This window comes from Arctopsyche grandis, chromosome 12 (genome assembly GCF_051622035.1).
Source record: "Arctopsyche grandis isolate Sample6627 chromosome 12, ASM5162203v2, whole genome shotgun sequence".
NCBI lineage: Eukaryota > Metazoa > Arthropoda > Insecta > Trichoptera > Hydropsychidae > Arctopsyche > Arctopsyche grandis.
Window position 1 is genome coordinate 21,639,991 of NC_135366.1, and position 26,242 is coordinate 21,666,232.

Here is a 26,242-nt window from a genome sequence, read left to right on the forward strand (position 1 = left end):
CGAAAACGACGCAACAAAAGTGCCTGGAAAAGACTTCGATAATGGTTTGATGTAGTTTATTGAAATGTAAAATTTGCACGTGGTGGTTCAGCGGAGCGTACGGAACACAAGCTGTCCGTACGCAGTCTGCTCGAACTCTGTCGACCGTCGCGTATTTCCGCTTGGGCCGACACTAATGCCAACTCGTCAATAATGCCAATCGACAATCAGTTAATAAGACTGTTTGCCACACGTCATTACAAAAGTCGGAACATAGTCCCACATAGGAAAACTGTTGAACAATACAGTTATTCTACAGAGTTACAGCATTACTGACGAGTCGTTTACAATAAATCATAGCTCTTAAAATAATTAAATAGAGGGTGAATAATGAAACCTTTGCCTCATCCAGTGTGAGGATAAAATCAATTTATTGGTTCAGTAATATTTCAACTTATAGGTATACCTCTGGTGAATGTTGTTTCTATTTACATTAAAATTTTTGAAATCTCCTTTGAAGCTGTGAATAAGCATTACAAGATAAGTTTACTTTAAAGAAGAGAGAGTGGACTGTATATGGTTTAAAACTTAAGCATTCCTCATCTTGATGTTAACTTAGACAATACAATGTTGACACTGTTACAGTTGTCAAGACAGATCAGCTATTACTGATCAACTAAACTTGATTAGTGAGTGTAATGCTCCTAAGTTAACTTGATTTCATCAACAAGTAGCACAAACATTGCTAAATTAAAAGTAAATTGGAAAGTCATTCATTCATTCCTACAAGCAGGAAATGAAGGCGAACTATGATTATAGATGTCTCTACGTTAAACATCGAAATGTTCAGTATTATAATATTTACTTATTCTATGATTCACATAAATACTATAAACAGTAAGAGTTAACTTATGTTTTCATAACAAGAAACATAAGACCTGCGGATGACTCCCGGCAGGTTATAATTAAGTAGACATGAAATAATTTAAGATGCTCCATTAAGTGTGGCTTGGAGACTAACATTAACAAATCATGAATCTAATTTTAACTGTCAAATTTGAACAGTTTATTTTAAACTCGGATATAATCCTTCCGAGTGATGACATGAGACAAGTCTTATATTATAAAGACAAAATGATTAGATTAAATTCGGAGATATATACTGCCGAATGTTAAAATGAAAATAGCTTAAATTATACACACAACACAATTAAAGTGAATTACGGAGTACTACTATTAACATTGAATGATTTAAACTCATGATTACATCTAATAAGTAATATGAGTTGGGGGTAGTGTCTTCGGGTTAAACTAAGCTACCGAAGTTGACGGAATTGAAGCTGCTGTTTCTCCTCCCTCTTGCTGATCTTCCTTCCTGTCAAGTGGTCCTTGTGGTAGAATCGGCAATGGCGCCACTAGATGACTGGACCGACGAAACTCTCCGCTGGCAGTAAAGACGTCGACGACTCGAACTCTGCCATCTGGTCCGGGATACAATTTAGTGACTCGACCCAAGACCCATCGGGTTGGCAGCATGTGTTCCTCCTTTAACAGGACCATTTGACCCACACTCAGATTGTTGCTCGAGTCCTTCTTCCATTTGTGTCGTAACTGCAAAGAATGTAAATATTCCGCCGACCAACGTTTCCAAAATGCTGCTGTGGTCAATTGTATCTGAAGCAGATTGGCATGGACATTAGTGTTATATTTAACCTCCATTGGAAGAGCGAGTAAGGATCTGCCAATTAAGAAATGTCCAGGTGTGAGGGGTAAAAGGTCTAGTGGATCCGAAGACAAGGGACTAAGAGGACGGGAATTCATGCAAGCTTCTATTTGAGTCAATACCGTACAAAATGATTCGAAATTTAAGGTGGTGGCCTTTAACACCTTGTTTAAATGAATCTTCATGGATTTAACCGCTGCTTCCCACAGCCCTCCCATGTGAGGCGCCCTTGGCGGGTTAAACTTCCAACGAATCCCTTCGGAGGCTACATACCGTAGTAGCTTCTCCTCATGATGACGTTCGTAAATTAATTTTACTAAATTAACGAGTTCACGACTTGCACCGACAAAATTAGTAGCATTGTCGGAATATATCGTATTGGGCCTGCCACGTCTGGCTACGAATCTTCTTAAACAATTTAAGAAATTTGAACTCGTTAAGTCTCCGACAAGTTCCAAGTGAACTGCCTTACTGGAAAAACACACAAAGACACAAACGTAACCCTTAATTATCTTAGAATTCTTATTGCAACCACTCTTCACAGGAAAAGGTCCTGCGAAATCTATCCCCACATGACTGAAAGGAAAATTCGCAGTGGTACGTTCAAGCGGGAGTAATCCCATTAATCTATTGTGTGACAGTGGTTTATTTCTGAAACAAATGACACATGAACGCACCACTCCTTTGACAGTATTATGTCCGGCCAATGGCCAATAGGTCTGCCGCAATAACGACAGTAAGGCTTGAGTACCCAAGTGAATATATTTCAAGTGCGCATCTCGGACAATCATGTGTGTAAGTTTATGCTTATTTGACAAGATAATGGGTGACGTTGATAGAGTTGTTCCCAGAGGAAGTCTACTTCCAACACAAATTAAATTCTCGTGGAATAGAGGGGACAATTTAGCTAATTTACTGCTACTGGGAATTGGATGTCCCTTGCTCAGCAAACGATATTCCAATGGAAATGATTCCATTTGCGATAACCTTATCAAATTATTTAAAGCATCTTTTAATTCTAAAGCGGACGGTTCGTTATTTTCTTTAACGTTTAATTGTTTATTCCTTAGTGGCCGACGAACATATGATAAAACTCGAAGGAGTCTTGGAAGATGAGAATGTTTATCTATCCAATTATTTTCCCTCACAAGGGTAGCGTTAGTGACTACCCTTCTCTCTGGAAGATCTATTGTGATCTCAGGAGGTCTTCGAGGCCATCGTGATTCGTCTAATTTCAACCAACTAGGGCCGTCCCACCATAACGAATTATGATTTAATTCTGATGGTTGAGTCCCTCGAGAAATTAAATCTGCTGGATTGTCTGTAGAGGAGACATGGTACCACTCAATGGGTTGAGATATTGATTGGATTTCGGCCACTCGATTGGCAACGAAGGTGGTCCATTTACATGACTCTCCTCTAATCCAATGCAATGCGACGGTTGAATCCGTCCAATAATATTTTTCATTAATATGAATTGTTAATTGGTCTATTGTTGACTTCATTAACTTTGATAATAACATAGCGGAGCACAGCTCTAAACGCGGAATAGTTACAAAACTGAGCGGAGCGACTCTCGAACGAGAACACACAAGATGACATTTGGAATTTCCCAATTGATCAGTACATTTTACATAAATACAAGCACCATAAGCTTTCTCGGATGCGTCACAAAATCCGTGTGCCTGTATATTAATGGCATTATTTAGTATTATCAATCTAGGAATTTTATAAAGTTTCATGACTGTATTGGATAATTGACAATCTTTCCATTTTTTGAAGATTGTCTGAGGAATGAGTTCAATAAGTTTTAATAAAAATAAATTTAACCAATCTGATTGGACACTAGGTCCCACCATCAAAATATTATTTAGTGAGATATTGGACGTTGTCTTTGCGGACGCATCAAAAACTACACGATATTTAGTGGTAAGGCTAGACTCCTTAACCACGACGTGATGAGGTAAATAACAATGAACCTCATGTGCCTCCGGAGGTTCACACTCTGACATATGTCCTAAATTTATGTACTCTTCTAAAACTTTATTGTATTCCATTTTTAAATTATTATTGGCTAAAAAACGTCTTTCCAAAGTTTTGTGTCTTTTCTCCGCAATGTGCAATGAACTTCCTAATACTACCGGGGAATTTTTATATGGTAAAGCTACACAAAATCTACCGTTTTTATCTCGTGATGTGTGTGCTTGGAAATGTTCCTCACATCTTTTCTCCTCAAGAGATTGATGTTTTACCATAGGAACCTGGTCGATCATCCAAAAGTTTTGAATGTGACTGTCTAATTGACTTAAGCCTATGTGGCTCTTCCCTGGAGCATTATTTACTTCGGGATATGGACCAACTATTGTCCATCCGAATTCGGTATCCTTTAAGATAGGCATACCTTTTCCTAACTGGATGGTTCCTGCTTTCATAGCATGAACGCAAATCTCGGCGCCGAGCAATAAATCGATTGGCGTCGGTTTATTCCAAAGGGGATCTGATAACTTGATTCCCGCTGGTATTGAAATTAACTGTTGATCCAGTTTCACAGTTGGAATTTCGCCAGTAATTTCTGGTAATACCAAACACAACACTTTGGTTGAGTAATTAGTGGTTGAAGACCTTATGGTCACCTTGGTGATGTGACGAATGCTACTTTCTTGATTAGCGATACCTACAATTTTTTGAGAGATTTTCTCTAATTTGAAGTTATTCTTCTTAGCGAAAGATGTGGTAACATAGTTGACTTGTGAGCCGGAATCTAATAATGTGCGACCCTTAACGACCGTTCCATTGGACGTTATAATGTCTACTTGTACCGTCGGTAAAATTATCTCCCTTTGAGAGAAATGAGTAGAATGAGCATTAATTGACTTCCTTCCCGTATTATTGGAACTAAATGTATCGTCCTGATGCAACAAAGTATGATGGTTTTGTTTGCACCTTAAGCAATTATAGTTAGACTTGCAATTTGTTATCTTATGCGATGAATTTAAACATTTAAAACACATGTTATTAGATTTAACGAATTCATTTCTTTCCATACTGGATTTTGCTTTGAATTTATCACATTTGCCTATGAAATGATTATTTCGACAGAATGCGCATGCGTTTACCTTACTTGATGGGTTTTTGTTCGCGACATGAGTTCTCATGATTCTTTGACGACTATGAGGGAATTCCTTCACCGTAGTTACAGATGCAGTAGATTGTAATACATTACATCTATTCTGCAAGAATGTCTCTAAACTTTCATATGGTGGCATTTCTCTGCTAACCAGCGATATTTCCCAGTCTCTTACTATATTAAAAGGTAATTTCCTTAGAACTAAACATGTTACCCATGGATCTAAAATTTCTCTCGCGTAACCCAACGATTCAATGTTTTTAATACACACTGTTACCTGATTCAATAGATTTCTCAATTCGATATGTGATTCTCTTGTGATTAATTTTAAGTCACAAAGTGAATTAATCCTAGTTTTGAGATTAAGTCTTGGTAAATTATATTGCTTGTCTAAAATACTCCAAGCTATTTCGTAATTGTCTGAGCTAATATCTAAACCTGATACAGCTGCCAAAGCGGGACCGATTAAGGATTGATGCAAATATTGCAATTTCGTGACATTCGAATATTCCGTTTTGTTTCCTATTATATTCTTAAAAGCTTGTTGAAACGATTGCCATTCAGATGGATCTCCCTGAAATGTGGGAATGGTTAACGTCGGTAACTTATCTCTAGCAAATTTAATTGTTGCTTGCTCTACCTTTAGTTTACTATCTTGAAAGGATTGGCAATCTAATGCTGCTTTAAGATTTTTAACTGTTATTGTAATTGCATCGTACTCTTCGTCTATTTTGGCCGCTTTCGGTATGTCTGTAAGGTTATCTAAATACTCGTAATGGAGTTTTCGGACATAATCGTATGCTTCTTTAATGGTTTGATACTGTCCTTCATCTAATTCGGAGGATTTATCTATTTTTCCTTTTAGTCTTTGTACCGCGCCTGAATACCTTAATTCTATTGACGTCATTATAACTTCTACTTTATTTTCCTTCGCTAATATTTCTATCGATTGAGTCTGACTTCGAGTCTGATGTATTCTAGAGCTTGACCTGTCTCTAATAGGTTCTACGTCCCTAGTTGGATTTCGACCTTTATGCGACTTGGAAGTCGAAGCTTCTATTTCCTCGTTTTCAGCACTTGACATTTGTTTCAGAAAGTTGCACTATTTCGTCTCATAAATACAGTTATTCTCTACTATAGCTGTCAATTGAACTATTCGTAGAGATAAGGTAATAATATTCAATGATTCACCGTGAATCTTAATATTCTACTTTAACTATTATCACCAGAATCTATCCAACATATTTTGGAAGAAATAACAACCCTAAATTGGTGGGTGCTTGATTTAAACCACTTTGGGGCTACAAGTCTTGTGATTTATTTTAAATCACCACTGTTTCATCACACATTATGAAACAAAGAGATCTACCGATGTATGAATATGCCGGTATGTACTTGATTTAATCCACTTTGGGGCTACAAGTGTAATTCCACATTTATCGTGGAAGGGGGGGGGGGGAGGGTGTTTCTACACACATTAAGAAACAAAGATCTACCGATATGCATATACCGGTATGTACTTGGTTTAAGCCACTTTGGGGCTACAAGTATAATTCCACATTTATCGTGGAAGGGGGGGGGGGGGAGGAGGGTGTTTCTACACACATTAAGAAACAAAGATCTACCGATATGAATATACCGGTATGTACTTGGTTTAAGCCACTTTGGGGCTACAAGTATAATTCCACATTTATCGTGGAAGGGGGGGGGGGGGAGGGTGTTTCTACACACATTAAGAAACAAAGATCTACCGATATGAATATACCGGTATGTACTTGGTTTAAGCCACTTTGGGGCTACAAGTATAATTCTCCACGTGCTTTGCTAATTTTACACTACATCTGATTTTACACTTTTAATACGAAATTCGATGCGACCGATGAAACATTCCTTCGTAGCGCGATATTATTTTATACAATCGCGTTAATTAATTGTTATACTTTAAAACATATTTTAAAACTGACCTACCCACATGATTGCCTTTTGAACAGATTGCCTGAGATTGAATACATTCACTTACTTGAATATCCTTTACGATGTTTATGTGATCGTTCCGATAATTTTGGATTACCTCTGTGTCCCATGCGTCTTTGTAGGTTATGTTTTTATTTATATATTTTCTGCGTCAATCACGCGGTCATGTACCTCTGTACATCAATCAATATATTGCTGAAATAGAAGCAAACATGTTATTAGTATTGGAAAGGTATGGATAGTAACAAAGGAACGATACCGATTTCTTAATTGACATCCATTTTTTCTCGACCACGTTTTTTCCTATTGGTTTGTCCGTTTGGTGTTGTGGCCTAGGTTACTGGTGTCCGGTTCGAAGTGACCATCATGGAAAAGACTTCGATAATGGTTTGATGTAGTTTATTGAAATGTAAAATTTGCACGTGGTGGGCCAGCGGAGCGTACGGAACACAAGTTGTCCGAACGCCGTCTGCTCGCTGACTCTGTCGACCGTCGCGTATTTCCGCTTGGGCCGACACTAATGCCAACTCGTCAATAATGCCAATCGACAATCAGTTAATAAGACTGTTTGCCACACGTCATTACAAAAGTCGGAACAGTGCCCATAAGCCGAGCGCGGTGCGATTTTCGCCGGTCGTACTGTACTTTGTAAAATACACTTTTTTATTACACGTTTGACATTGTCCGAGTGGGTATAGCATGTGTGTAATATATCGTATGCAAATATTGCTCAGACAGACTCCATAAAACCTGAGGGCAAAGCATTTTAAGTAGAAATTCGACTACATTAAAACTCAACCGTTCTAAAACACACAGATTACGGAAACATATCATTATGTGATACAAACGAAACTTGGACACTAAGGTCTAGTGCACTCAAACAAGTGTGGAATACTGTATGCTTTGCATAACGAGGAGAAATATAAAACGGAATACGTAGGTTAGAAGTATTATAAAGATAATTGATGTAACTGTGAGAGTAAAGAAATTGAAATGGCGATGGGCGGGTCACGTAACTAGATGAACAAAATAAGTACTTGAATAGAACCCGAAAGAATGTAAAAGGGTGCAAGAAATGCCACAGGGTAGATGGAAGGATGAAATTTAAAAAAAAGTTGTGGAAAGAGATGGACGAGAGATGCCCAAAACAGAAACAAATGGAAGCGTATTGAAGAGACCTTCATCCAGCTTTGAATAGTGAATAGCTGTGAATGATGATGATGAGGATGATGATGAACGAACATGCGTACCTTGAAATACTACAACTGATCACATAAGACCACCAGAAGCAGAGGTTTTTGAAGAATATGCACCTTGTAATATTAATATAGTAGTATGGGAGAACTTCATTGGAGTTTTTAAATATAAGGGGATAGAAAGAATAAAAACGATAGAGATGAAGAGACGAAGAGTAATAAGCTGATCCTAGACTAGAAGGATCAAGGCCAAAGCAAAAATTTTATGAAGCGCAATAAATTTTAACTGTCTAAATTTTAACTTGGCCAGACTCGGTTCTTCTAGTATATATATGTATATAGATATTACTAAATAAAACCCCTGCTATAATACAATTGGAAATGGCTACTAGATTATAAGAAGCTGGCATTCTTTCGAATGAACCAACACGATATTTGTCAAAAATGCTTGCATAAGTTTGCATTGTTATAACAGAAAAATTGACATCCTTATTCTTTATGAGATTAATGAGAGAAGAAGCAAGATGAAGCGGTATGTAAACTTTCAAAAGCACGTATGTATGTATATGTACATATGTTAGAAAAAAGAATTAGGACATTTAAAATCAAACTGGTATAAACAATGTGATTAACTTTGCTAGTCAACAAAAAATTGTAATAGTTCATAGAAATCAACCCCTCTAATTAAACCTCCAAAAAATTACCCCAAACATTTCTTTTCAAAATCTATAGGCCCACTTTCAAGACAAATTTGACACATGATTACAACACAAATTAGGCATATAATAATTCTGCCATAAAATATAGTACATTGTATGTATGTATAGAGTATTTATGTAGTGTAGAATAGAATAAAGCAATTACATATGTATACACATGTACCTATGTAACCATAGTTCAAAAAGTGTTTCAATTTATTTAATAGATCAAATTATATTTGATTTAATTTTCACTATGCATACAAATTGATGGTTTACCAAAATTAATACACTTTAAGCGATTCGAACGCCAAAATTGACAACCGTTTTCATCGAGGGACTAATAGACATATCCCAGTCCTAATTTCCCATTCAACACAATATCTATCAACACCCCAAAAGAAAATTCAATCACCTTCCATCAGACACGTTCAGACAACGTCTTTTTTACACCTAAGGTAAAAGAAAAATAAAATGTCGAAAAAAAATCTAATAAGCGTATAAGAGCGAAATTAACGAACGTCCGGAAAATATTCCGATAATTGAGTTTGCGAAGAGTCCATCGTCTTCGTCGAGTGGATGCTGTGTTTGGGGACCGTTGTTTTTCAGCCGGGGGGGTCCCCTTCACTTCGGAGAAAGGCCACCAACAACCACCCCCGTCGACATAATCTCTAGCAATCGATTAAATTGATTTGTTTTCAGGAAGGCTAGAAGCCCGGATAATCACATCAGTGCGGCGATTAGTTCCCCGGGATAGAGACTGGCTTAATCGCGCGTCGCCGAATTAATTCTTCGCCATTTTTCACCGGACGACCGACCCCCTTCCCCAGGTTGAAAAATCATCGGTCAGTTTCAAAACCACGCCAGAGCGGAATTTCTGAAACAACACTCAATTTATCAAGTGTCACATTATGTGACTCGAACAACCGACCGATCGGGGGAGGCAGGCTGTAGGAATGGAATAAAAAGACCGAAGCAATCTCTCGGACGCTTCCGACTGCGAAGAATCCACGTACCAAATCATATTTGAGACATTGATACGAAAGCTTCGCGGCGGGTGGTCCCTGGAAGCTTAGGATGGGGAAGCTGGAATAAAAGCTTTCGTGTCCGTTCGTCCGAAAGATTCGACGTTCGCTATATACGTAATAATTGCATTTCGTTGCAATTTGAACATTGCGATGCGGCGGGTCGGTTATTGTTAAAGGATTTTTATCCTTTGTCCGGACGGGGGTCAAAGGATTAGCCCTTCATCTCGTTAGCGGACTTGTCTTGTATCAGAAGAAGTAGACAGAGTGGTAGCGAAACGGGCAGCATCATCGCAAATACCCCACTTCGATAATGCCCAGCTTTATCCTCGACGGCCAAAATTAAATTTTATACACCACGACGGATCTGTTCGATGAAATATATAAGATATTTATAAGAAGATATATACATATGTATGTACAATCCGGCGACAGAATTTAGATGAACATCCTTAGAGAAAAATATATTTGTTTTTTACCGTACTTAAAGTTTGGACCATTGTGGCATTACATGAATTCTTAATGCGCCACAATGGTCAAAAATATAACAGAAAATAAACAAAATAAATTAACAACAGAAATTAATACATATTTATACACACAATTCATAAAAAAAACAAAAGTTCAAGCAATAATAGAATTAGTCACATAACATAACAAATAAAGCCATAGGTCGACCTCATCGAATTCACTCAATGAGATAAAATAATTTTGGTATTTTAGATATTTAAGTTGCGTGCGCGGACTATTGGTCAAATGGACACTTGGCTGACGAATATTAGGCCGACGGACGTTTAGCCGAACGGACATAGGGCCAAACGGGGTTCAGTCCAATAGACATTTGGCCGATTGAAAATTTGAAATTATTTAATTTATTTCTAATCAGCAGTGGATGGTGAATGGTTGTAAATGATGATGATGATGAATAAAAAAGAGATAGTACCAAGCGATATATACCAATCCTCGGCAAGAAGATTTTAAGTATCACTGAGCTAGGGCACATCAAAAAGAGCGATTTTTTTTAATTTAGAAAGAACTTATGTAAATTGAAAAAGACGTACCATATCATAAGAAACTCATGAAAAATAATATAAACAATTTTGCACCACTGCCAGCCCATTAAGTGCCTTAAACATCATATTATTCGTCTACTATCTATTAAATAAAATATAAAATACAATTTAAGCAATAGAAAATTTTATGCGTCCATTGTCGGCCAATTTTCCATTCGGCCAACAGTTCGTCAACCTTTAAGTTGATATTTTAACAGGTGGTATTGCTCGTAATGAATTTCTTGAAATAAATGTCCATTTTAAAAAGGAATATGATGTGATATAAAAAAATATCAAAGCTTCTGGGTTTCATTTTAAAATAAACTACATACAATAAGTAGCGGGTAGTGAAAGTTTTCTTTGTAATTTAAAATGCAGATTACTTTCCACTGTACATTACTCATTATGTAACTAGTTTAGAAATGAAGCCCAGTAACTCAAGCATTATTATTTTTAATAAAAGTGCCTCGAAATAATAAAGTTACCTTTTATTCAATTGTACCTAATGTGTGCGTGGACATTTGACTGAATGGTCACTTTGCCGGCGGACTTTTGACCGAACGGACACTAGTCCGAGTGAAATTTTTAAATAAATAAATATAATATAATAATAATCAGCATTATTTTATTTATTACTCTTTTCGTAGTGAAAATAAATTAAAACTTTTAAAAATTTGAATCAGCCTAGTGTTCGTTCAGTCAAATGGACAGTTCGGCGAACTGTCCATTTGGCTAAGTGTCCTTCAACTATTCAATGTTTAAAATCCTCTACGTAAGCAACGTCGCAGTAGAAAAATACAAGTCATCACCATACATCCAATTATATAATATACAGCAGACCCTCGACAGAAACCACTAGAAATATTAAATAAAGCACTCGAAGTGTTTCGAGCAAGATTATCAAATGCTCTCGAATATTCGAAAAGTTCGACTCCTCGGTCCACAACGAGGACCTCATCGAGAAAGAGAGAGTGTCCTCGTCGCTGGAGCCTTGGGCGGTTCATTACTTCCCAAGAAGTGGGAAAGGGAGACCCGAGTCGAAAGAGACCCCACATCCCCTCCAAGCCTCCAACCCCCCCGTCCTCGTAATTAGGGGCTATAGGGGGGGGCAGGGGCTCGCGGATTATGTATCGCCGAAATAAGCGCAGATGTTAACTGCCGATACGGCGGGCTCTGCATAATGGAGCGCCAGGGCCGGCATTAAAATTCACTTTGTGTCCAATAAAAATTTACCCAGAAATTAATTACTGAGACGGCCCTACGCCGCAGAGGCCGCACGATAATTTCGCAAAGCAGATGCGCCCTTCGAAAGGTCGTTATCAATTTATTGGGAGTGTTTTGCGACCTTCTCCCCTTCAATGTAGAGAGCCCACTACATGCGACTAACAAATTCCGAAAATACTTCATACATATACGTACATACAATGAAACAATCAATTCCGTTCGCAGAAGTGATTTTATTATTGGTAGCCTTTAAACGAACCGGTTTGCAATGCAAAATCGTAGATTATTCAAAAGTCTGTTGACATGAGAATAACAAGCCGATGGAGCTCTATTTTTTTCGTATGTAAAAGAATAGTAAATATTGCAGCCGAGCAGGGGTCATATTTGATTTGCGTTGCAGCGGAAATCGATTTGAGAAACATTGAATTATTAAGAACTTGACGGGAATACGTTGTGGATATTTCTGTAGTTACGGACTATGAATTAATCAAACATATTCTTTCGAGTGGGCTTACTTACGAAATAAACTAATGATATAAATTAAAATTAGATTTATATACAGTAATGTACATATGTACATATATGTATGTGCGCTCAAATATTTTTTTAAGAAGAACTTGGAACATTGATTCGTATCATTCTAACCACCCGAAGACCACGACAGAAAAAAAATCACCGAAGCACCCGCTACCACTATTTTTCAGTTATTTGAAACCCGAATACTTTTTAATGAGCATTTTTGAATCCATAATAAGCAATTAAAATCTGACAAAAATAGTGGGGAGTGGGAGGGGGGGGGGGGGGTGTAAAGTCAAACATGCGTGAGTAATCACTCTAAATTAGTCGAAAGCTGCAATCGTCTCGAAAATTTTCGATATTTTACGAATTAGCGGAATCAGTTGAAATCTCTATCGGGGGCCAGGCCTCACAAAATAGCAAAGTTTCAAAGTGATCGGAATAGTTTGGGAAGATATGTCTTGAAACTTAAATTGAAATTCCCTTGATCCCTTAAAATAAATGAAAAATAATTAAAATAAGTTTACACCTGATGATAATACATACATATATGAGAGTGAAAAAAGTAACTGCTATAACTAAGTTTCCTATAACGGTTTCCATTTGGACAAAAAATTGATTCACCACTGTCAATTTCCGTTGTCAACCTTTTTTTGCTCTCTTACTTTGTAGTAATTGAAATTATAATTGTTTAGCTTATGAGTTATGAAGGGACGCTAGAAAGTGATGTTTTGATAGCTAGCTGTCGTCACTTCAATTTAACATAAAATTCCAATGTCATTTCTTTAATGAATTCGTTAATGATTAAACTCATCTACATACATACATATGTATGTACTTTCATGTCGGATGCATTGACTTAAATGTTAGCTAACCTCGTATGTCGATAGGTTATCAAAGCGACCTGAAGAGTGAAAGTGGTTCAAAATCAAATAACATTTTTGTGACGGGCAGAAATGTCACTAAACTTATAAATTGAGCGAAGCTAATAAAAAAAAAGTAGAAATTTTAAGATTTGAAAACCTTTTGAAATGCCCGAGTCTGTTTTTTCTTAAAATTTTATGAGTTTGTATACAAGTATGATACATTTTAAGCTGAGCGCAAATAAATATTTACAATGAAAACTTTTTCAATCCGTCATATATGCATTAGTCGTAGATCGCGTCCTTGTCTGCGGCTACCTGGCGAGGGTACCTTCGTGAGGCGCCGCGACGCCATTTTTAATTCATGGCGCTCAAATGTCAGCGGCACTTACCTCACGGAAGTTTCACGGACCGATTCTGTTCTTCCAATTTAAGAAGCTCGAGAGATATCGTCGGGCAGGTGTCTGTCTACCCTCCACTACCTCCAATGGCGTGATTAATAATTGGCAGACTCGCCTTCCACCCACCCACCCACCTACCTACTCGACCTCCATCGTTGAACTTTTCGCTTTGCGAGTTTACAACTTTGTTAGGCGTCAACGTCGTCGTCGTCGTCGTCGTCGTAGTCGTCTGCGGCAACGGCCGGTTCTTTAACGGGCGTTAAGTGCGAACCGTTAACCCGCTACACGTTCGATACACGCCGTTCGGTGTCGTCGTTAAAATAATCGCCGAGCCAACGTGGTCGACTAATCGCTTAATACACCTAACGGGAATGCATGCCTGAATTGCATACTCCAAATTCCTTCTAAAATTGTCACTGATATATTGCCAAAAAAGAAAAAATTAAACTATTTAACCCTTTCGTACTTGAATACATTATATATATATATATATATATATATATATATATATATATATATATATATATATATATATATATATATATATATATATATATATATATAATATAAAGACGCTTGTCTTCGATGTTGACTTTGGTTTTTATTATTTTTTACTGCATTATTTAAATGGCATAGCCGATTCCAGAATGGTAGCTTATTTTTATAACACTGTGTTTAATAAACTATTATCCAGTATTTGAAAAGAGCCTCTAGAGTTGTATTATATTTTATGTAAATGTGTATGTATTTATATATTTTATTTTATGTGCACTTTGCTAGACAATTCAACGACAAAGACTATTAATATTTTATGACTATCGGTTATTATACTTTGTCACAGCTTTACATTCAAACTACTACAAGGTATAAAGAAAATCTATCCAATACTAATAAACATGGTGAAAATAAAGATTTTACCTAATTGAAAGATTAATATTCGCACTAGCTAAATAAAATCAAATTACATATATGTATACATTATGGCACAAAGTCATCCACAGGCGAGTTCAACAAATTGTCCTACATTCTACATCACTTTCGGAAATTTTGGCCTGATGCTACATACATATGATTCAACTCCTGGATGAGTTTTGATTTTGGATTTTGAGGAGTGTATTCACGTCACGTCTTTGTGATCTATTCAATTATGCTTTCCATTGTTCGGGGTAATCCTAGCAGAGCTGAAACGCCACGACAGCTAAGTGCAACTGTTAACAGTCGGTTAAATTCTTTTGGCATGGTGTTTTTTTCCGGAAAGCGCATACGAGCATCGCCGGCAAAATAACATGCAATTGCGTCCCGCTTTAGAGTCACCACTTCGACTCCGAGGGGAGCAAGGAGAGTGCCGGCCACGTCGAATTATCATAAAAATAAAAGTCCCGGACCGTGGGAGGATTCGATGGGGTGGTCCGGGGGTGGGATGCTGGATGCGAGGTCGCCGCCGGAAGCGGGGGTAGATAATGGAAAACAGAGATAATGGTGCCGGACACAAAGTGGACGTGGCGCAAAGCGAGTGTGAACGCGCTCTTATTGAATTTGTCTGGAATTGTAAATGAGAAGCGCAACCCGACAGGGGCCGATTGACCAGAAAGGGGCCCGTTTCGCCCCAGCATCAGTCCAGGTGCCGCTAAATTGTGGTCAATAGTAGATGGCCCAGAAGGCGGCGGGAAACCACCGAAGATAATAACCTTCCCAAGGACAACTTCAATACAACTTCAATACAATACAAATTTACAAAAAAGTCAAAATCTTATATGCCCATACAAACCATCGCCCTCAGTTATATTCGTATTGAGTGTGTTAGTATTGAATACTTATCTATGTAGGTCAGACTTCAGACTTCACTCTGAAGAAACTATGCGAGAATGCCACGGGAATGCATTCGACAGTCAGGCGAATCGTCAATCGGGTATGCAATCAGGCCAAACGTCAAAGTGACGTTTGACCATAACAGCATTATCAATCGATATTTCGATCAACAACGATATCGATAACATTAATTATTAACACTTTGAGTGAACTAAAAATATATATGAGAGATAAAGAGAACCTGTAAAGCAAATTTTATAAAATAAAGAGTGAAAAAAGAAAAAGTTATAGGCGTTTGAACAATTAAAATCTGACATAGCGAGATGGCGGCGAAAAGGGACATAAAGTAAGAAGAGGCTAAAAAGAACAAACTGGACGAACAGTCTGAACGATCAATTCGGACGATAGAAATACGACGGAGTATTTTCAAACGTGTCTATTACGATTTTTTATCACCATGGTAATGGCGGACGTCATTTCCACTTACATATATTGATGACCAAACCGAGCAAAATGGCAAAGTTAGAAAACGATCGGATAAGAACCCAAACTCTGTCACACGACCAAATCGTTGTCTGAATAATAAATGTACACAAGTAGGAAAGATTTTTGAACTTGCAGAGCGGACAGTTAGTGAACGTGCCTAGTGTGTTTGGACGGAGTGTTTTTTAACTACCTAGCGTGTAAGCGGATATGGGACACTTGCCCTTTAACAGGTCTCACATAAAGTTGTATAATAAACGCCATTTTATATACATATGTATGTAATTTGCGTATACATATACCTATACAAAGGAAGATATTGACAGTGCTGTAAAACAAAAAATATAAATAAAATTTAGTAGACGACTTTAATATGTATGTATATAAAACCATTTTTGGTTAACAAAGTTAGCGCTTATAAAAATACATAATCACAAAAATTAAATATATGAATATTTATGAAACAGCGACGACTATGATGTTATATTTTCATTTTTGCAAAAAACCTCAATATAGATTGTAGATATTTTTAAATTTAACCAATCACTGACGTCGAACTGTATCATTTCCTTTGACAGAACGCCTACATAGGAAAAATTACAATCAAATTTACATCGATTCATTCATATGCAAAAATGAAACCTCGCAATATAAAACGTATCCTCGTTATATTCGAAAGCGAACGACACAGTTTCGCATAAAACGGATACAGACGAGAGATAAAGACGATTGAATCCGAAACGCGGGCACGCCCTAATGAAATGCAATCATTGCAAATATGAATATTTATGTCAGAGTCAATCAAGCGCACCGCAAAACCACCCGCCCACCCACCCACCCACCCACCTACCACGTCGCGATTTAAAAGAAACAACGAAAAACCAATTTGAATATCTTTTGAATATTGATGAGACGAGAAATTTTCATTTTAATCCGTAAAGATTCAATTAGAGCCGACCGCGGATCTAATGAAAATCGCGATTTATCGCGATTCGAAATCCTCCCCTCTCGAATACCCCCTCCCGCCCGTCATCCCCGGACTTCATTCCGTCCGGTTTCCTCGTCTTGATTAAAATTCCACGTATAAAGTAGCTATAACTAAACCGAATGTATTGAATTTATCGATTGCGAATGTAGCCGAACGTATAACGAGGAAATATGAGGCAATATCGTAATTTCAATAAACATTCATATTATACATACTGTTTCAGTACCTTCGATGCTGTGTGTGTGTGTGTTTGTGAATAGGAAATGCATAAGACTCACCTGCAACAAAATACATGCACACATTAGTAATGGATATAATAAGAATTGCATATTTGTACGCAATTCTACGTAAACATCAAAACAAGGAAAACGACAAACCAATCTATGACAAGCAATAATCAACATTACCTAAAAATACACGACCAACTAATATGCGAAGAGTTTATCTAACAATTTTTTTTTTCACATTTGAAACAACCCCTCAGAATTGAGCCTGTCGCAAAATAACATATATTAATATTCCAGCGCTGAAGAGTATTTGTTGCGAAATTCGGTCGTCGGAATGGTGCGCAGAGGGACATTTTCAGCGAATTCATTTATAGTTAAATTAACTCGTCGCTAACAAGGGACGTAGTATAAAACGCAAACACGGACTAAAGATAATTATTACGAGAATATCAAAACCATTAACGCCACGACAACGTTTTTATACTAATTTACGCACTACTACTCTAGCGTAATTCTGACCGTATATGTACATTCTATTACATCACATGCATACACATTACAAATGCAAAATATCCACTCCTTTGCGCATTATCAAATACTATCTAGTATGCGAATTTCGATTTTGCGAAAAAGGTCTTTATGAGCGGTCGAGCTTTGAAAGCGCGGGTCGGGAGCTTTTTCGCATGCGAAAGCTCTCCCTCGCTCTGCAACAGGAGTAATGCAAAAACAAAAGTATGAAAATAAATGGCGAACTAATATTTCACAATACGGCGGCGACACGTCAACGAAAATATTAACAAAACGGATATCCGGCCTGGCAGCGAAACCCAGGGGCGTGCATTCGGAAACTGCAGTCTTGCAACGCTGCGATATTTATGTGTGTGCGAAATATGATTCAGTAATCCGCGTTTAATTTATAATTTAAGATAAGTCTTAACCATTGCGGCGAATAATAAATGATATAAGATTTTAATTTAACATAAACGAAATTGAAATTCAGCTTAGTATATACGTATGTATATATGTACATATAACCATATGTTCTATTTCATGAAATTTTATGATTGTTACGAACCTTATGTATGATATTTGCAGAATATTTTGTAATGAAGCTCTGATTCAATATACTGCGTAGATTCAGAATTTTTTCACTAAACGTACATCATTTGTTTTAAAACCATTGTTTCGTTTAAAAATATATTTGAATTAATACATTCTAATTTAATAACAAAGTTTCATATATTGATTTTGAATTTAATTTTAAGAACAATATTTTCGAACGTACATTCTTAATAATTCATTCGAACCGACATCATTCAAGTTTATATACATATGTTACAGTCGAAGTGTATTTTCAGTGGTATTATATATTCCAACTGGTGTTTTAGTCCATACAATTCAAGTGGTAAATTACATATCCACAAGCGTAAATACACTTTCAACATTATGCGCCAGTTGTAATATAACAGTTGTATTTGACAGCTCTGATATTTTCACGAATGCTTTAGAATTCAATAATGCGTTATATTTGCTAGGCATTAAGAATAAAGTTAATAAGTATCGTATTACGATAACTGTAAGATGTGTTAAAACAAAAATGTGACTTTCCAAATCAAGTTATTAGTCGAGTGACTTTTCACGAAAGCCTAACTCAGTACCAACTTACAGTTGAACTGTATTTTCAGTTGTAATATATTTTAACCAGTTGGAATGTAATTCGCCATATGAATCAACTTACGTGGGTTAGATGGAATATATTCCAACTACTCAAAATATATTACAACTGAAAATATACTTCAACTATAACAGTATTGGTACCAGGTTAGATTTCAACTAGTAAAATTATATTACAACTGGATGATACACTTCAAATAGATTTGAATTTTGCTAGAAAATATGATATTTTTCATCATATTAAAGTAATGTAAAAAAAATCATAGTCAACAAGAAAAAATTTGTAGCAAAAGTTAATTACAGTCTACATATTTATGTAACTTAGTTTATGAGCTATATATTCTATTTGATATTTTTTTTTACATATTCATTTTATTGGGTGCACCTCACGGGATCGAATTAGAAATGCACGAAAAACCAAATATCGGAAGGCAAAGATCGAAAATCGAAAGATCTTAAGTGGAAAGATCAAAAAAAAAGGGTGCATGGTAAACGGTACATATTCCATAGAAACGGCACGGTTTGTATAGAATTTTTAGACATAATTTTGTATAAAAATATACTGTTTGTGAAAGCATTTAAATGTGTAATATATTCACATTCAGCCAAAGAACTTATTTTATACTAAAAATCGCGACAAAACAATACGACACACGTCAAAGAGTTAAATTGGCTTTCATGTCAACCGCATCTTAGACAAGTCACAAAACCATCACCATATATAAAACAACATAATACTTTTAACCTCATTTCCATTCGTTTTGCCAAGAATGAGCACGTGTCGAAATCGTTCAGAATAAATTTAAAGCGAGACAAAATAGGTAATATTGTACCGACGTAATGGCCTTTATTTGCGTATTCTAGCCGAACAGTGTCCCACTTTGAGGCAAATCGGCTCTAAAGTAATATGTTTATTGGGCGGGCGGACTTTTCCCACCCCCTCACGTAAAATTGCGAGCCTTAGCGTGATGACATCCATCCGTTCAAAATTCAGTCAGTTATTTAGCCGCTATCTAAAACCGAATAACCGTTTGTTATCAAATAAGTGGCGGCACGTGGAGCAGACGCCGGTGACAGCGCCCCGCAAACTGACATATTTACGGCCAACCTAAGCTCAAACCTACACGTACACGAGTCCTCCGCCAGAGTCGAATTTTATTTTTTATTCATGCCCTTATTTGTTTCATTTCGTCGGGGCGACACGTTCCGAATTGCAGTGCGGCGCGTCGCGACGGGACGCCACTGGAATCCAGGGTCGCGCGCGCGCACACTCTCCACTATCGAATTTATAGCCAATGCTCGCGTGACTTATACGGCAATAACGCTAAGTAGAAATAAATAAAGGGCGAATCGACAGCGTCGACTTAGAAAAAGTTCGAGCGGCGCAAAAAATATATTATACATATGTACATATATGAATAAGAAAGAAATGCGAGCTTTGACCTCTTTGACCAAGTGGACGCGCGACGCATCGTCAACTGCGGAAAATATACGAGAAGCTTTTTATTGGTGGATAATTTTTCCTCAAATCTCAATAAATAATATATAAATATTTGCATACTTAAAACGCAATCAAATATATGAAAAGTAATATAGATTTATGGTGGAATTATTTCGTCGTTTTTCTATACAATTACTTTTTACTGTATCTATGTACGTAGTAATAATAGATGAAGTTTTGTGATCATGCGAAAATTCAAACTTGAAATTTTGACTAATTTAAACTCAAAACCTATCACTGGTCACGTTTTCATTAAATAAAAAATGCCTCCAACTAATCAATTTTTATCTCAAAAATAAAAGGAGTTTTTTTACATATCTTTTTTTCTTGGAATATTTTTGATTGTTTTAATTTTGAAATAATAAATATATGCTCAATGCATATCTACTTACTAAAAAATACACACACATACACACATCCCTTCCATTATCATACAGAATATACGTATTTTACGAAATATGAGCAGGTCAATAGTCATATTTTACATTTCGACTTATTGAATCGTCTATTTGATAAGTCAAAAGTATATGAATTGCTCACAATTTTGGATGTATTCGGGTGTAGGAATTATGAAGTTCATAAAGGAAACGGAACTGATTGAGGAAGCTTTTCTAGACATTTATAAGCTTTGTAGTTTAATCTCAACCATTAAAATCGGCACTATAACAGTCGAACGTACTTTCTCGTGTTCAAAGTGCATAAAAACATCAATTGGCAATACCCAGACTATCCATGCTTTCGTTCATGTTCATAGAAAAAGTTTTCCAGGAAGAAATGAAAAATCGGAGAGATGTCTACGATACCGTATAGAAACTTCTTCAAAAAAACCATAGAATGGTTGCTCATATATACAAATGAAACAATTATAAAAAATCACGCCCTTGAAATTGCTTTCTAATTCAATCGTTTTTGCTTTTTTAATTAAATGCTCTTTTAATTCAATCGTCATTTATTTAATGGTCAATGGTCATTTATTTATTTATGATATGCTAAAAATTTATAGATTTTTAATAAAACATATTCATTCATTATCTTCATTATCTTACCACAATTTTTTTTAACATATTTATATACAAACTTAAAATTTCATTTTATTTTTGTACTATGTTTCTAATTTGATTACACTTATTTTGAAATAATACCTTTGAATTAAACCTTATACATTTTGTTGTTATATACATTCATACATATTTACCTGCATATACTAAGCATGGTTGAAATAAAATAATATAAAGACAATACAGATAAATGCATCGGAATATGAAATTCACATACCTAATTCGCAACTTAAAATCATTAAAAAATAGTTAAAACCCCAATTCATTTTAAATTTGCTTTGTCATAATGGTATTATTTTCTGTAAATTTTATTAGCTTAATATTTATATACATACTCTTGTTGGGTTCATGTTTAAGTTATAGTATTCGATATTCTTGAAATAACAAAAATATTTATATAAAAATCACCAAAATGCGAAGCAGATTTCTTAAGAGATTATCAACATACAAGATATACCTATACATATTTAGAGTGGTTAGTAATCAGTTTGAGATATTATTTTTAATAATTTATTTATTCTTATTCTGCACGCATAACATAAGAAAATTAGACCACGTTACTTAACCTAAAAGACGTACTTTTTTTTTGATAAATAATAGTTTAAAAATACTCATAAAAATTAAACAATAACCACACCTACAAATTAATGAAAAATTTCGAAACATACGTCATGATACACATGACACAGACGAGTATCGTTTAAAGCAGCCCTATACACATTCGTGTTATTACACAACCAATGTATGGGCGCTTGGCACGGATACGCGAGAGAAGGCAAAGAACGAATTGAACTTTGACCGCCGTTTTCCTTCCCCTGGAAACTTTTCCGAGACTGAAAAATGAAAAGCTCGAAGAGCGAGTGTGCGCTTCCAATATGAAGATAGCGAGAACACGTGAGCTCCGGCCATCATCCGCCATCCCTCACCTGTCCGGCGCGACAAAAACCACAAATTTAAAAGAATTTCTATTATCTCTTTCATTTTATATTTCTGCCGGAATCATAAATTGTCGCCGAAACGTACGGCGGCGGCTTGCAAACGTCGCGCGCATAATCCGCACTCGAGATTATACGAAAAATATTGCGTACATTTCGCCCCTACGTTCCCCTCGCGCGCATATATTCATTAGTGAATTTCTACATAACGCCAAAAAAAAATATTTAAAATGCAAAATTTACACTCCAGGCGCCACTGCGTCAGTAAAACGCTACCTTAGCCAGACACCGAAGGGGTTAATAATTTGACGTAACGAGTGACAAATTAATAACGACCCGCCCACACATCCCGCTTGTCAAGTGTGGATTATTAGGCGGAGGACATGGGTCATTTGTGTTCTTACGATGCATAACCCTTAAACAGTAGGGGTTAAGGGGTGGTCCGAGAGTGGCACGTGCTCAAATCGACCGATATCCATCCCCTGACGTCTCACCCCCTAGTAAGAAATGTTTTCCCGTGGAAAATGACGGCAGAATAGTCGCATAAATAATTCATAACTTAAGTAAAACTTTGTATTTGATTATAAAGCTCACCTCACACCATCTGCAACCTCACCCCGTTCCGAAAACGCCACCCTCCACCCTCCCACAACAGTGAAATATGTTCTAACAATTCTTAACGGCGATCGCCGAGTAAACAAAATCTCCGAAATAAAAATAAAATATACATACAGAGTGATTCACTGCTTGGTTATATACGATACATAAGATAAATCTGTGAGTAACTTTATACGGGCCAATGAAAATATGTAGGTGAAAGTTTTCAAGTATGAAATATTTTTCTACCTGAGTAAGTAAGGATAAAAAAAAACCTTGTAAAAACAATATTGTTAATTATATGTACTTTGGTTCGTTCAACCTCTCAAACTTACATACATAATATGAAATGAAAATCAAGAAGTCTGTTGATAAAAATACATACATACATACATAAAATTATCTTTTGATAGTTTTAATTATTTCTATAGTTAGCAAAATTAGAATATTAATCTTTATAATGGTATTTAAGATAATTATATACGAAATATTCCAAAACTTCTTTCGTCTGATACAAAACTAAATCCATTAAAAACTCTCTTTCAAAAAAAGTCCATTTCAAGACAAGCTATAAATACTTTTATCATAACCAAATATTTTATTTTATTTTATTTTTATTTTTTATTTTACATATATACCAGGAAGGCCTTACAGGTAAATCCCAATGCGCCTTCCTGGCCAATTACAAATACAAATGCAGCATTTTTATTATAAGTCGTTGAATTGCGAGACACTGAAAAAACTCGCAAATTAACGAGACATCTATGAATTGTACATAAATTTTTATTGTACATCAATCAAATTTCAAATAGTGGTGACATAGTAGGTAGGAAGGATTTTTAGCCAATTTTTTTTTCCGGGAACCGTTTCAACAATGAAATCAGAGAAAATTGGCAAACTCTGATAGGAAACGATCAACCTGGAGTCACAAACCCAGGTCTGACCAACAGCATACTCTGAAAAATTCATTTTCATTCAGGGATTGAACCCGGCACCTTCTTGACGGTAAGCAGAAGCTTAACGTCCGAGCTATGCTGCTGGCTGGATTTTAATAGCTTATATGATTTTATAATTTAATATTTAATGAACAGATTGATTACACTGAGCAACAAAAAAATTACCGGAGTGGAAACTAATGTTTTTTTTATTGATTGTAATTTTTATTTGTTGTAAAATACTTACTAATTACTCAGTGAATACTTATAATTATTCAGTGAATGTCAAAAAATTGCTTTTTATTTACGCATTTTTTTCTCGATCCATTGGGCTAGTTTTATATTTCAACAAGTTTACAAGGATTGGTTTCTCAGTATCTCAGTATTTTTTTTATTATTTTATAAGAATTTATGTGTAATATTTTGTGTTTTAGCGTACTAATTTGAACAGTAAATTATTTTATATATTTGTCACTTTTAAAATTCTCTAGATAATAAACTATACATATTGTGAAGAAATAAAAATCACAGTCAATAGAAAAAACACTTGACTATTGTTTTCAATGCTCAATTTTGATACAGTGCAAAAGCCAAATATTTGTAAAAATTGCGCATTTTTTAACAACTTATATCTCATATATGAGTAGAAGCAAACAAAAATCATTTTCACATTCGAATTCACTGGGTCAAACTTAGTAACGATTATTCTCCGCTTTAGCAAGTAAAAAACGTGATTTTTTGTTGCCTAGTGCTATTTTTTAGGAAACTCAACAAGTGCCTAAATCGTATGAATTTTTCCTCATATGTATAGCTACAAAAATTATTCCAAATGAAAGATTGTCCCAATTAAATATTATTAATTGTTTTTGAACGATCTGGTAATTGAATATTATTAATTGTATTTAAATGATCTGGAAAATGTCTATTTTATAATATAAACAATATAAAGCGATAGTTCAAAACACGTACTCATTGACTGACAACATCTACTAATATTTTTAGATCAATTTATCATCCGGTAGATTTAAAACGAATCCCTCTGTATATACGCAGAAAACACACCGAAACTCTGTCTGATAATTACACTGTTTATAATCCAATTATGTTGTAAATTATTATTTCGAAACTGTTTCTAAGGGTCTTATTAAGGAGATATCAATCCAATTGTTTCTTCGGTGCCACTTTGTTTCTTTTTCGCCCCGACTTCGTCGGAATCTGGAAGAAGAGGGAGGAGGGGAGTGAGGGAAGGGATGAATGGGTAAGTGTGGGGGTGGGATGAGTGGGTGGATGGGGGTGGGAGATCGCGAGCGGCGACGAAGTTAATTTAGCATAAACGTCGAGTTTGTTCGGACGAGACTTTCTTGCAGTTGCATGCGCTGAATAAAATTTAAGACATTGTGTTGTTGATTTTTACCTTTGCTGCACAAGAAGATGCATCGCCATCTGCAACGTGCGCCGCAAACACAACATAATTGACATTGCCGCAGTAATAAAGCTGTGTACTAATTTAACCACTTATTGAAGCAATATACATAAAAACGAATCCAGAGGGAGGAGAATGAAAATCCGCAAACTTAACCGGCGAGCGGAGCTTTGACGTTCATATTATTAGTTTTTGCTTACTTTATTCGGTCGCTGTGATCGTCTGGCAAACAGTCCTGACAAATCTCATCCGTACACATTTTTTATCAGACGAACTTTAAATAAGCTTCAGATTATATAATTAAAAAATAAGATATTTCAAAAAATCTCATTTCAATGAAAATCAGAAAAATTGGCAAACTCTGATAGGAAACGAACCACCTGGAGTCACAAACCAAGGTCTGGCCAGCAGCAACCAGGTGGAACTTGAACCCGTGTCCACTATGTTTGAAAGCATATATGCTAACCACTAGTCCATACTGCTGGTTATGTTTCTATAATAAATGAAAAAGCTTATCGTTCAATGAACGATTTGAACAATAATCGAAAGGAAAGTATATAAATTTGAAATATTACGGTCCCAAAATAGCATCAACATCAAATTAACCAGGATATTTTATGACAGAATCACCAACAACCATATTAATACACTTGTAAAGAGTCCCAATGATTTAAACAAAATATCAATCCCTTCAGGTGTAAACACAATATTTGCTGTAGATCGCTGAATTTTTATTTAAAATAATATGTATTGTGAAAATTCATAAAATTTTTAAATTGGTTTTTGAGCTTTTTATCCTATCATGCTGCCTGTATACATCAACATTTAAATAAC

At 35.9% G+C, this 26,242-nt stretch overlaps 1 protein-coding gene and 1 long non-coding RNA gene across 17 annotated transcripts in view; both read right to left on the reverse strand.

Annotated features, from left to right (window-relative positions):
• Rbp6 (RNA-binding protein 6) overlaps window positions 1-26,242 on the reverse strand; it is a 1,062,622-nt gene that overhangs the window by 589,545 nt on the left and 446,835 nt on the right. The gene's annotated exons all lie outside the window — the stretch shown is intronic.
• On the reverse strand, window positions 44-7,287 carry LOC143920522 (uncharacterized). The gene is made up of 2 exons (XR_013261355.1): window positions 6,850-7,287; window positions 44-1,653 (listed from the first exon to the last, which is right to left on the reverse strand). It is a non-coding gene; the product is annotated as an uncharacterized LOC143920522 (long non-coding RNA).